Below are 12,819 nucleotides of genomic sequence, written 5' to 3'. Positions count from 1 at the left end.
CGAGCTCCCGCCCCCCGACGCTCGGGACGTGACGGCCTGGTCTCGGCGCCCCGCCCTGTTTCTGTGAGGAACCACCAGCCAGGACAGGAAGAGGGGAGAGGCTGAGGCGGAGCAGGGGCTGCATCCCCAGCCTAGGCGAGGCTGGATTGCTGAGGAGGAGCTGTGCGTCCGGCTGGGTCTCGTTCCATCCCCACCCCCAGCCCCGGGACCGGAGCATTGTCTGTGTATCTAAGTTGAAGTACCTTGGAAAAGGCAAGCGGAGAAGTTTATAATACACGTTAGCCCGCCGCTTAAAGACGGCATGGAATTGGGGCGCCTGGCTGGCTCAGACCATGTGACTGGATCTCAGGGCCGATCTCAGGGCTGTGAGTTCAAGCCCCACGTCGGGTGTGGACCCTATTTAAAAAAAAAAAAAAAAAAAGTGGAATTTACACTGACTGAACCGAAAAGAATAAAAAAGACGCTTAAGGTTTTAACCCGCTTCGGCCACCTCCCCAGTCCCCACGTGCTTGATGCAAAAAAAAGACGAGAATGAACATCATCGCTGCGCCCCAGCCTTGCGAGGGCCGTCGTCCCGACGTGGGCGGCGGGTGTTTGCCCGGGCCGAGGTCCCACCCCGCCCCGGGGCCTCCCTGCGCTGCCTTTGTGTTGGCGGGTCAGGCACCCCAGCGGCTTCGCCCGGCCTCAGCGGAGACAGACCCCGCCCTGTCAGCTCACCCCGAGGTCTGGGCCTTCTGGAGGCTGCTAGCTATTCACACAGCAGGGCTGATGAAAGTGTCGGTCTGCCAGAGCCACGTTGGTTCCCGATCACAAATGACACAATCGCATTGTGCTGGGCCCTTCTCTGGACTCTCTCAACCTTGTTCCAACGGAGGACATCTAAGCCTGGGAATTTCAAATATGTGGCAGATACTGATGGGAGAGAGGAGCTGCCTTAGTCAAACTCTTTTGAGAAATGTCAAATGACAACAAAAGGCAAGACTACTTTTTCTTTGCGTGACAATTCTTCCAACAGTGAAATGTTGAATAGCAGGTAAAAGAAAGCACCCCCCACCACCACCACCGCTTTTCTTTTCGTTAACCTACTTATGGACGGCTTACCCTGTGCCAGGCACGGGAGGAGGGGGGCGGGGGGGGGGCTAGTTGTTGAGTATTTAGAGTAGAACAAAAGAAAAAAGTTATTAAAAAATTTTTTTTAATGTGTATTTCTTTTTGAGAGAGAGAGAGAGTGCAAGTTGGGGAAGGGCAGAGAGAGAGGAGATACAGAATCCAAAGCAGGCTCCAGGTTCTGAGCTGTCAGCACAGAGCCCGTTGTGGGGCTTGGACCCATGAACTGTGAGATCATGACCTGAGCTGAAGTCAGATGCTCAACCCACTGAGCGTCCCAGGTGCCCCCAATGTAATTATACCTCTTAAGGGTGTGATTTTTCTACGTATTTGCTTATGCTGACAGGGGGGTACCTGAGTATAAAAGATGGGGAGCAATAATTATTATGTTCTTTTGTTCAAAGAGAATAAATATAACCATGCAGATGTAAATAATTAGAATTTAGGAGTAGATTACACTATAAAATTTTGTCTTTTTTTCTTTCCTATTCTAAATTATTTTCCTATATTGATAAACACACACACACACACACACACACACACACACACACACAACTTTGTACCACATCATCGTAGGTAAACATAACTTCATTTGGAGTGGACTTTTCCCCTTCCTCCCCCAGAATACATACTATTTAATAGCATGGAAAGGTGGGCTTCTTCCGTAATTAACTTTTCATTACTCATATGGACATTGTAGGTATATTTCTCTCGATGTCATAAATATGTCCAGTTCACAATTGTGGACTGTTTTTAGAGAATACGTACTCATCCCAGGTTAGAGTAATTCAAATGGCTGCAGTTATGTATCTACACTGGTCTCCAAAGTTACAGACAAACTTCTTAAATCAGCTTTAAATCGGGGAGGATTCCTACAGGATCTTATTTCAGAACCTGTATCTTGGTGAGAGTAGAAGTATCCCCTTCCAGGGCGCCTGGGTGGCTCAGTCCGTTGAGCGGCCGACTTCGGCTCAGGTCATGATCTCGCGGTCCGTGAGTTCGAGCCCGGCGTCGGGCTCTGTGCTGACGGCTCAGAGCCTGGAGCCTGTTTCAGATTCTGTGTCTGCCTCTCTCTGACCCTCCCCTGTTCATGCTCTGTCTCTCTCTGTCTCAAAAATAAATAAACGTTAAAAAAAAAATTAAAAAAAAAAAAAGAAGTATCCCCTTCCTACAACTAAAAGGAAGCAATATTTACTTAGAGCAACAACCAAACGTGACTAAGAGTTAAAAACAAACAAACAAACAAAAAACAAAAAACAGGGGCCCCTGGGTGGCCTAGTTGGTTAAGCTTCCAACTGTTGATTTCAGCTCAGGTCATGATCTCATGGTTCATGGGTTTGAGACCTGCGGCAGGCTCTGCATTGACGGCTCAGAATCTGTCTGGGGTTCTCTCTCTCCCTCTCTCTCTGCCTCCCTCCCCAACTCCCAGCTCTCACGTGCCTGCTGTCTCTCTCAAAATAAATAAATAAACTTAAAAAAAAAACAACCAAGAACTGATAAATTGTACAATAGGGGTTTGAAGCTTACCACCACCACCAGGAAAGGAGAAAAACAAAAAAACCAACATCAAAATGCCAAATATTTTATTGTTCCCTAGTGTGGTTAAATGTCAGAGATGAAAAAGATTACCATAGTTTTTTGACTCTGTAATGGTCATGACCAAAAAAAAAAAAAAAAAAAAGTTAACAGCAGTTTGGAAAGCCTGCATTGTTGAAGCAATAGGAGAGTTGCTCATTTGCTTGTTTGTTTTTGCTTTTTGGACCTCTCAACTATTACTCCAGGCTAAGCCTGAGAATTCATCCAAGTTTATTCGGTGCTTGGGTGCTAGGTAAGGAGTTTCAAATCATGGGATTTGTGGAGTTGAATCTGGGATTCTAGACGGAGAATGTGGAATTTGCTCCGGATTTAGCTAGACAAGCATAATTTATACACATCAACATGGGCATCAATAAGCAGAATAGTAATAGATACATCTAAAAATGTGAAGCATGCTGGGAAAATGATCGGAGCCAGAGGAAAATCCTGCAGGCAACTGCTTTTGGCCGTGGTAGTCTTGCTGGGGACAAAACGTCTAATAGCATTCCCAGTTTTACCTTATCTTAGTTTTCACTCTTCCTTCTGATTTCACAGTGTGGTATGAGCAGAATGTTAGCAGCGAGTTTTCAAAGATGTATAATTTGATCGTAGTTTACAACTATACCCAGAATGGCTCAAAAGTGTGGGAAATGGTATAGCCATATAGATGTTTCCACATCTGTGAGCCAGAATGCTCCTGGCAGCTTATAGGAAACTATTGTATTATATCTAAAAGAGTAAGCAGGAGGCCCCTTCTCTGGTGTTCTGTAGAGTTCCCTACTCTTGTTGCTGAGCCGGCCCACCTCCACCTACTACTTTCTCTTCTTACCCCCAAACTCCGGGCACTTACACGCAGGCTGTGTCCTTTAGCTCAGTCCTCGACCTTCAGGGGAAATCTGTGTAAAATGGAATATTCCATGCCATGATGGAGATTTTCCTCCTATCAATCATTTTTCTCTTCCTCTGATAGAACTTTGCATTTTTATTTTTCTAAGTGTTTCTGCCTGTGACCATTCCAGACATTAGGAGGGGAAGAAAAGTACCCTTCACCAACTGCACAAAATGCAAGGATTTCTCTTCCTTGTCCCCCTCTCTATTCTCTTGTTTCTTGTTGGGGAAATTCTTCCTGAGTCCTCCTATTTCCAGTTGCCTGGCTTTAGGGACAGCCAGATTTTTAGTCCGCTGTTTCTCCCGTCTGGTGGAGGGCAATGACATCAGTTGGAATTTGAGACTTTTTCCATGGACCCCAGAGAGTGCTGCGGAGAGCTCCCAGGCTGTCTCCACTGGAGCCTCTGGCCCCTGTCTGACAGTCTTGCCCTTGTGTGATGGATTTGAATGCAGGATCTTCCTACGGATCCCTTGACTTGCTGGTTAACAGGTCAGGGCTTTTTTAGGTCAAGGAACTTCTGGCTGATCTTCAACACACTGCCACGTCCCTGATTTTATTCTCTTCCACGTTGTTTTACTTTCCGAATTTGTTTTTTCCTTTCTGTGAAATGAAAACTCTTGATATAATGGAAATGTTTCATTTTCTTGACTTGGATTTATAGGTTTCTTAGGGCCATGACCTTTTTATATCTTAGAAAGATTTTTAGGACTTGGCACATGGTTGATATTCAGTAAATGTTTGTTGAACGGAATGAAATTGTATCCTTCATCTACCTTCCTCATAGGGTGTTGGAGATTAATTTAGAAAGCAGGTGTTCCTGTGAATGTCTTTGGAAAAACGAAGGGAAATCCAATTAGAAAGTTTGCTAGTAGGAAAGTTCAAAGGTTGAGGTAATTTTAGATGAAAACCAATAAAAAAACCTATTGTGTGAATTTGCTTATTAGTTTTACATGAGATAATAAGTGTAATGAAGAGATTGTCCCCAATATATAGTTAGGAATCTTTAAGACTGAGCATTTATTTTTTGTTTGTTTTGTTTTTGTTTTTTAAATATTTATCTATTTATTTTGAGAGAGAGAGAGAAAGAGTACACACACATGCGAGCAGGGGAGACACAGAGAAAGAGGGGGAGAGAGAGTCTCAAGCAGGCTCTGTGCTGTCAGTGCAGAGCCCAAAGTGGGACTCGACCCCACAAACTGAGCAATTATGACCTCAGCCGAAATCAAGAGTCAGACGATTAACTGACCTGAGCCACCCAGCTGCCCAAAGACTAAGCATTTAAACAAATTTTCAGAGGCACAGAATCATTTTCAGACTCCCAGCTCCGAGGTGTATTGGTGATGAAACCGATGTCCAATTGTACAAATGACTCTCTCACATTTGGACACTTGGGAAAATGGGGATGAGACCCAGTTCTGCCCATAAGAACCCAGCTCTTTTTCCAGGCGCCTCGGTGACTCAGTTGGTTGAGTGGAGTCCGACTCCTGATTTTAGCTCAGGTCATGATCTCAGGGTTGTGAGATCAATCCTGGAGTTGGGCTCTGCATTGAGTGTGGAACCTGCTTGGGATTCTCTCTCTCCCTCTCCCTCTGCCCCTCCCCTGCTCTCGAGCACTCTCTCTCTTTCTCTCAAAAAATAAAAATAAGTAAACTTTAAAAAATCTAAAAGAGCCCAGCACTTTTTCTCTTGCACTGTAGCTCTTTTAGCAGGGTGTAGTTATTGGTATACATTCCATCTCCCCCAAAAGTTAATGGAAGACAGAGGTCATATCTTTTTTTCATCTTGCTCTTTATAGAAGATAAAAGGTGTAACACCTGACAAATGTGGCTCCCAAATGGTAGGTGCTCAGTGAACTCCCTTCAAATTAAATTCTTACCTGGTGAAATATGATTCTTCTTGGCCGCATGTTCATTCTTTATTTACCTTTATTTATCGTTAAATATTTGTTTATTGCCTGGTATGTACCGAATACCATGCTAATATTTAAATGAGAGTTAAAATGAAGATCTCCATTTAGCTTTGAGTCTATATTAAAATGTTACTGTGAGGTGTTAAATATCTCAGAAAGGAAAGGAAGTGAATTCTCAGCTGGTCTATTTCCTTTTTATAGGTTCATTTGCATTTCATAGAATTTTAGTGCTAAAGGGAACTTAAGGTTACTTAAGATCATGTTGTCAGGAAGTGACAAAGGACTAGAATGAATGTCATTGTCTCCCTCAAAATCCAATATTTTTTCTGTGACAAAGAATTCCTTTCTTTCTTTTGCATTTTGGTGGGTTTTCTTGTTTGTTTTGTTTTGTTTTGTTTTGTTTTTTGAGAGACAGTGCGGGGAGGGGGAGAGGGAAAGAGAGAATCTTAAGTAGGCTCCACACCCAGCTAGGAATGCAACACAGGGCTTGAACTCACGACCTTGAGATCAAGACCTCAGCGGATATCAAGAGTCAGAGGCTTAGTGCTCGCTTCACCAGCACACACACTTCTCTACAGAGAAGATAGCAAAAAAAAAAAAAAAAAAAAAGAGTCAGAAGCTTAAGCATTGAGCCACCCAGGCATCTCTCTCTCTTGCATTTTTGGAATAACATAAGCATTAGTTGCACTTATGAGTGTTAATAAAACGGAGATCCACGTTTCTTCTGCATTAGATGTCAAAATGCCTGAAGGAGGGGTATGGAGTGAATAGAAAAGGAACACAGAGCAATGGATTCTTAGCCAAAAGAACTCAAAATGCTGTAATTATGTCCTGCAAATTAGAGGATATTAGAGCCACAAGGATCCTTAGAACCCGCCTAAGCAAGCCCTGTTAGTTTCCAGGTGAAGATGCTGAGGCCCAGAGAGGTTAAAGAGACTTCATCAAAGTCATACAGTAAGTTGCTAGAATCCTGATACAGTAAGTAATTAGAATCCTGATATCCTAATTCCCAATCCACAAGGCCAGTATTTCCTAAATTTCAGTCATTTGCAAACTACATTTCAACTTGTCTGAATCCACCTACCATCTGTGTTAGTACTTAATATTTTTGTCAATTTATTCTTTATAATTAAAATTTTTCTTGGGGAGCCTGGGTGGCTCAGTCGTTAAGCAACTGACTTCCGCTCAGATCATGATCTTGCGGTTCATGGGTTGGAGCCCCGCATCAGGCTCTGTGCTGACAGCTCAGGGCCTGGAGCCTGCTTTGGATTCTGTGTCTCCCTTTCTCTCTGTCTGTCCATCCCCTGCTCATGCTCTGTCTTTCTCTCTCTCTCTCTCTCTCTCTCTCTCAAAAATAAATAACAAAACATTGAACAAATTTTTAAAAATTCTAATATGAACTATATTTTCATACTCCAATTTGTTTTAAAAAGAAAATTTGTTTATTGCCTAAACTTATAGTAATCTGGATATCAAAGATCAATCTTTTCTTGAGGTAAAATTAAATATGCCTCATGGAGTTGTTCCTATGGAAATTGGATGGCCAAAGGAAGATTTGAGGATTGAGAACCAAAAACTAATTCAAATGCTTAATTATTCTGAGTGACACTATCACAAGATCCAAATAAATATGGAAGAGGGAGGAAAAGCTTTAGTTAAATTGAAAAAAAAAAAAAAAAGATGAACAGACAGGTCAGAGATTTTGGATTGCTACAATGCGTCTTTCCTTCCCATGGTATGACCTCCTTCCTCCCTAGGAGGCATTGCATTTGGAATATTAATACTTGTTGGTCTGATATTCTGTCTGTATGTCATTTGTAGAAGTCATTGCATATGCCAGAAAAATAAGAAAATTTTGCTAGCCCAGATGTTTCAAATACCCTCCCTTTATTTGGGACCTCTGGATCGACCTCTGAACCTGTCCTGACTGCCATACTTGTGACATCGTCCCCTTTCAGCAGGAAGCAGTAAAGATCGGTCATTGTCCCGATTCCTAATGGCAATTAGGAGTCACGTGTTCAAAGAGGGGAATAGGGTAAGAAAAGATGGGATTCAATAGGCAAAGAGGGAAAGGTTAGGACCTGAGATCTCTGGGTGGAAAAACACACACACATATTTTGGAACAATGCTGGGAGCCTCTGACCACAGCAAACCCCCTTGGGCGTAAGATTCCTCTTAAGAAACAAATGTCTGTGCCTTGTGCCCAAAATAACCTATAAATGAAAATGGAATCAACTTAGAAGAGGAGGGATTGTGAGAATTGAGATGATTCATTTTCAGAAACACCAAATAAAAGCTATGCTGTCTCATTAAAATAGGTTTACAACCTATTGGAAATATGTACCACCCCCCCCCACCCCCCCCCCCCCACACACACCTTGGAGTCCCAAACCCTTAGACACTTCACTTCCTGGTTCTTCTTCCCCTCTCCGTTTCGTGGGCTTATCTTTCCTAGGCTTTGCAATGAGCATGTGCCAAAGAACTAAAGTCTCTGTGTCACCTCAAGGAAGGTACATTTGTACCATTCAGACTACTTTGGGGCCTTACATGGGTGTAGGTGACTTCTGGGTAAGGCTGTAACTTCTGTAGTACTCAGCCAATGAGGAATCAGGGGAGGGACCTACACACCAGGAGATACATTGTCTGCTGTAACTGCCCTGAGTGTGCCTGTCCATCAGACACCTGCTCTTGCAAGAACATTGATTAAAGCCTCACTTCACTGGGGGGAAAAAAGAAAGAAATTTTATTTGCCATTATCATAAAGGGAAAACCAGTATTGTTTGCTATAATTAGAAGATAAACATAAATATTAAAACTTTGGAAATATTTCTAAATTCTGCTTAATAACTCCTCTTGCTGAAGGTGCAGAACCTGAGGTTTATTCTCTTTTTATTTTCATTTCATATTTTCATTTTTTTTGTTATGCTTATTTATTTTTGAGAGAGACAGAATGGAACAGGGGATGGTCAGAGAGAGAGGGAGACACAGAATCGAAGCAGGCTCTGAGCTGTCGGCACAGAGCCCGACATGGGGCTTGAACTCACGAACCACGAGATCATGACCTGAGCTGAAGTTGGATGCTGAACCGACTGAGCCACCCAGGCACCCCGTTTTTTTCTTATTTTTTTAAAGTTTATTTATTTAGTTTGAAAGGGAGAGAGTATGGGTGGGGAAGGGGCAGGGAGAGAGGGAGAATCCCAAGCAGGCTCCACACTATTGGTACACAGTGGATGGAGCCCAACACTTACTGGGCTCCATCCCACAAACTGGGATCATTACCTGAACTGAATCAAGGAGCCAGAAGCTTAGCCTACTGAGCCATCCAGGTACCCCTATTCTCTTTTCAAAGAGAGGAATAAGCAAGTGTTAACGACCCAAGATGAGAATTATGTCTTGATATAATCAGAGACAATTAAAAGGGAATGACTTCCTCTCTCTATATTTTGTCATTTTATTCCCACCTGAAATCATTTTGTGTACCACTGGCAATTCATGGCCACATTTTAGGAAACACTGCTTTATTCCATAGTAGCATCTACTGAAAAAATGTGTTTTGATTCTGCGCTTTCATCCCTGGGTAACATGGTATTTTATAAATGTTAACTGGCTCTTACCTAATCTATGTCTTAAGGGCACAGACTGTTATTTCTTCATCCCACAGAAGAATGTTCTGAGTTCCAAAGAGGTTTTGAGAATTATCCCAGCATAGGGATAAGTATGGCTGAGCCAGGGGCAGATAAGTTAGGAGCTTAAATTCCTAATAGGATTTGGCCACTTTCCTCCCTGTAATGTGATCTGGGAACGTAAGGGTTGTGCAACCCAGGTTTGCTCCAGCTGTCAGACAAAGGACTAAGAAAGTGGGGAGAAGGCTAACTTTCATCAAACTCTGCCCCTTGCCAGGTTAGCTCACCTAATCCTCCTGACAAATGCATCCCCATTTCACAGAGAAACAGTTTCAAAGGTGCTAAATAACTTGGCAAATTCACATACAATAGGAGGCAGAGCTAGGATTCAAACGTCTATCTCTGACGTCATGAGATTATAAATTTGGAGACCTGGGTTCTAGACTGATTTCACCACCAAATTGAAACATTATACTGATTGACAGATCAAAGGATCCTGAGCCATTATCATCTCTACTTCCTTTTGTCTGGTCATGGGCTTCCTTTAGATTTCTTGTCACCTCACACAGAGGCACAAGTAGATTCATGTAGTAGGCCTCTCACTCCATCTCTCTTCTTTGCGCAAGCACCTGCGGAAGTACCATTTGGCTCTTACTTTGTATTGTATCGTATGGTTACATTATTTGAGCGATGGCAAAATTTGAGAAATTGGTTTAAAAATTGAAATTCCGGGGGTGCCTGGTTGGCTCAGTCCAAATCTTTTTTTACTAAAAAAAATTTTTTTAATGTTTATTTATTTTTGAGAGAGAGAGAGAGAGAGTGTGTGCATGCTAGTGGGGGAGGGGCAGAGAGAGAGGGAGGAGACACAGAATCCAAAGCAGGCTCCAAGCTGTCAGCACACAGCCCGATGCAGGGCTTGAACTCACCAACCACAAGACCATGACCTGAACCGAAGTCAGATGATTAAGCAACTGAGCTACCCAGGCGCCCCAGCCCTTGTGTATTTCTTAGGGCTTCTCATGTTCTTTTCAGCTGGGAGTACCCTCAGCCCGGTAGAGGACACAGCCGCATTGCTCAGTTTTGCTCCCTCTGGGCAGCAGCTCCTTCAGCAACCTGGTGCCTTAGCAGCGTCCTCCATGGCCCACTGGGTCATATTTTGTAACGTATAAGTTTTGTAGAGCATCTGGGGAATACTTTCTAATGGGGAAAAAGGGGCTCTGTCTTTCAATTTTGTTTATTGAAACATAGCTAAAAGTTAATGGACTCATATCACATTTGGAACCAGCAAGTTGACATATCCCTCTTAGTTCTCAATGGCTTGTCTGATCCAATCATTGATTTGGTTGAGATTTCTTTTTCTTTGTTTTGGGAAAGAGAGAGAGAGCATAGGGGAGGGATAGAAGGAGAGAAGGAGAGAGAATCTCAAGCAGGCTCCATGCCCAGCACGGAACCCGACGTGGGGCTTGATCTCACAACCCTGGGATCATGAACTGAGCCAGAATTAAGAATTGGGTGTTCAACTGACTGAGCCACCCAGGCACCTCGCAATCATTGATTTTGGATAATTCACCTATCATTCATCTCACCCCCAACACAACCTACTGTACACACACATACACACACACCCCTAATCATTTTCCTTTCTTTTCTTTTTTCTTTCCTTTTTTTTTTTTTTTTTTTTTGGTCAGTAAACATAAAGATAGTGGGTAGTAAAATTGCATTTAAGATGCGGAGACTCTCCCTCATATCGATGTCTTATAATATTTTAAAACTGGTAATTAGTCTGCCGTTGGAGAGATTCCAGTTTTATTGATATGCAATTTGAAAGCACAAACATTATTTTCAAATTAAAAAATATTTTAATGTTTATTTATTTTGAGAGAGAGAAAGAGAGAGAGATGACAGAGCAGGAGCAGGGGATGGGCAGAGAGAGAAAGAGACACAGAATCCAAAGCAGGCTCCAGGCTCTGAGCTGTCTGCACAGAGCCCGACGCAGGGCCGAATTCATGAGCCGGGAGATCATGACCTAAGCTGAAGTCAGACGCCCAACTGATTGAGCCACCCAGGCACCCCTGAAAGCACAAAAATTATTTCCAAGCCACAGAGCAAGGAACAGTGGAAGTCCTTGAGTCAGCAACAGAGACAACAGTCAAAGCCTCTCATTGTTTGCCAAGCTCTTGACTTGCTCTCTTGGAAAAAGTGATTCCAAACCAAAAGTGGTTTCAAACAAACATCTCTAAAAGGGAGTGAAAGCTCAAGATACTCAGCCACAGAAAGGAATGAGATCTTGCCATCTGCAACCACATGGATGGACCTAGAAGGTGTTATGCAAAGTGAAATAAGTCAGACGGAGAAAGACAAATACTGTAGGATTTCACTTATATGTGGAACCTAAAAAATAAATAAATTTATCAACAAACAATCAAAAAGCAGAAACAGTCCCATAGACAGAGAACAAACTGATGGTTTCCAGAAGGGAGGGTGGATACAGACAAAATAGGTGAAGAGGCATGAGAGATACAGACTTCCACTTATGGAATGAATGTCAACGGGATGAAAGGTACAGCATAGGGAATATAGTCAGTGCCAACATAACAGTGTTGTATGGTGACAGGTGGTAGTTACACTTGTGGTGAGCATAGCATAACATGTCGAGTTGTTGAATCACTATGTTGTATACCTGAAACTAATGTAACATTGCATGTCAGCTATACTTAAAAAAAGAAAAAAGGGGGAAAAAAGCTCAAGGTAAGTGAGAAGGAATTAACAGAGTATAGATAATGGGGCAACTGGGTGACTCAGTCAGTTGGGCGCCCGACTTCAGCTCAGGTCATGATCTCACATTTCTTGGTTTCAAGTCCCGCATAGGGCTCTGGGCTGACAGCTCAAAGCCTGGAGCCTGCGTCAGATTCGGTGTCTCCCTCTGCCCCTCCTGTGCTCACACTTTGTCTCTTTCAAAAATAAATATTTTTAAAAATTAAAAAAAAAAAAGAGAGCGTATATAGTTTCATAGAGGAACTTGTCTTCAGGCCCAGACAATTTCCAGCCCAGGGTTCTAAAAGAATCTACAAATGTGATCATAAAGCCAGGGCAGAGACTCCTTGAGACGTCAGGAATAACAGGTGTTAACTGAATTTGTAATTGGTTGAGGAATTGTGCTCAAAGGGATTGACAGATGGAATGAAACCAAACTAGAGGAAACACTCTATGAGAGATTCCTTGAGGAATTAGAAATCAGGAAGATGAATGAATAGTCAGCAGTCAGAAGGAAGTACCATCTGGAACGTACATCATTAGGTCTGGAGAAGTGGCAGAGGTGAGGGCAAAAGATCAGAACTTGAAGTCTGGGGGCTGCCTGGGTGGCTCAGTGGGTTGAGCGTCCAACTTCAGCTCAGGTCATGATCTCACGGTGCAGGAGTTCGAGCCCCGCGTCGGGCTCTCTGCTGACAGCTCAGAGCCTGGAGCCTGCTTGGAATTCTGCGTCCCCTTCTCTTTCTACTTCTTCCCCCTCATGCTCTGTCTCTCTCTCTCTCTCTCTCTCTCTCTCTCTCAAAAATAAACATTAAAAAAAAAAAAAAAGAACTTGAAGTCTAGAATTTGCCTCTCTTGCTGACAATCTGCATGACTTAGGGTACAGAGCTTTCGGTGGCGGTCTTAGAAATGCTTTGTGAATACAAGAGAAGATGTCTGTGAAATGCATTATGTCTCTAAAAGGC

At 43.0% G+C, this 12,819-nt stretch overlaps 1 long non-coding RNA gene across 1 annotated transcript in view; it reads left to right on the top strand.

The window, feature by feature from the left end:
- The first annotated feature begins 900 nt into the window (after positions 1-900).
- Positions 901-12,819, top strand: part of LOC131497515 (uncharacterized) — a 40,575-nt gene continuing 28,656 nt past the window's right edge. Inside the window, exon 1 of the long non-coding RNA XR_009254997.1 lies at positions 901-1,033. This is a non-coding gene — a long non-coding RNA (uncharacterized LOC131497515). The remainder of the gene's footprint in view (positions 1,034-12,819) is intronic.

This window comes from Neofelis nebulosa, chromosome 16 (genome assembly GCF_028018385.1).
Source record: "Neofelis nebulosa isolate mNeoNeb1 chromosome 16, mNeoNeb1.pri, whole genome shotgun sequence".
Lineage (NCBI taxonomy): Eukaryota > Metazoa > Chordata > Mammalia > Carnivora > Felidae > Neofelis > Neofelis nebulosa.
The sequence above is the reverse complement of the archived record's forward strand: the minus strand, read 5'-3'. Positions and strand labels throughout refer to the sequence as shown.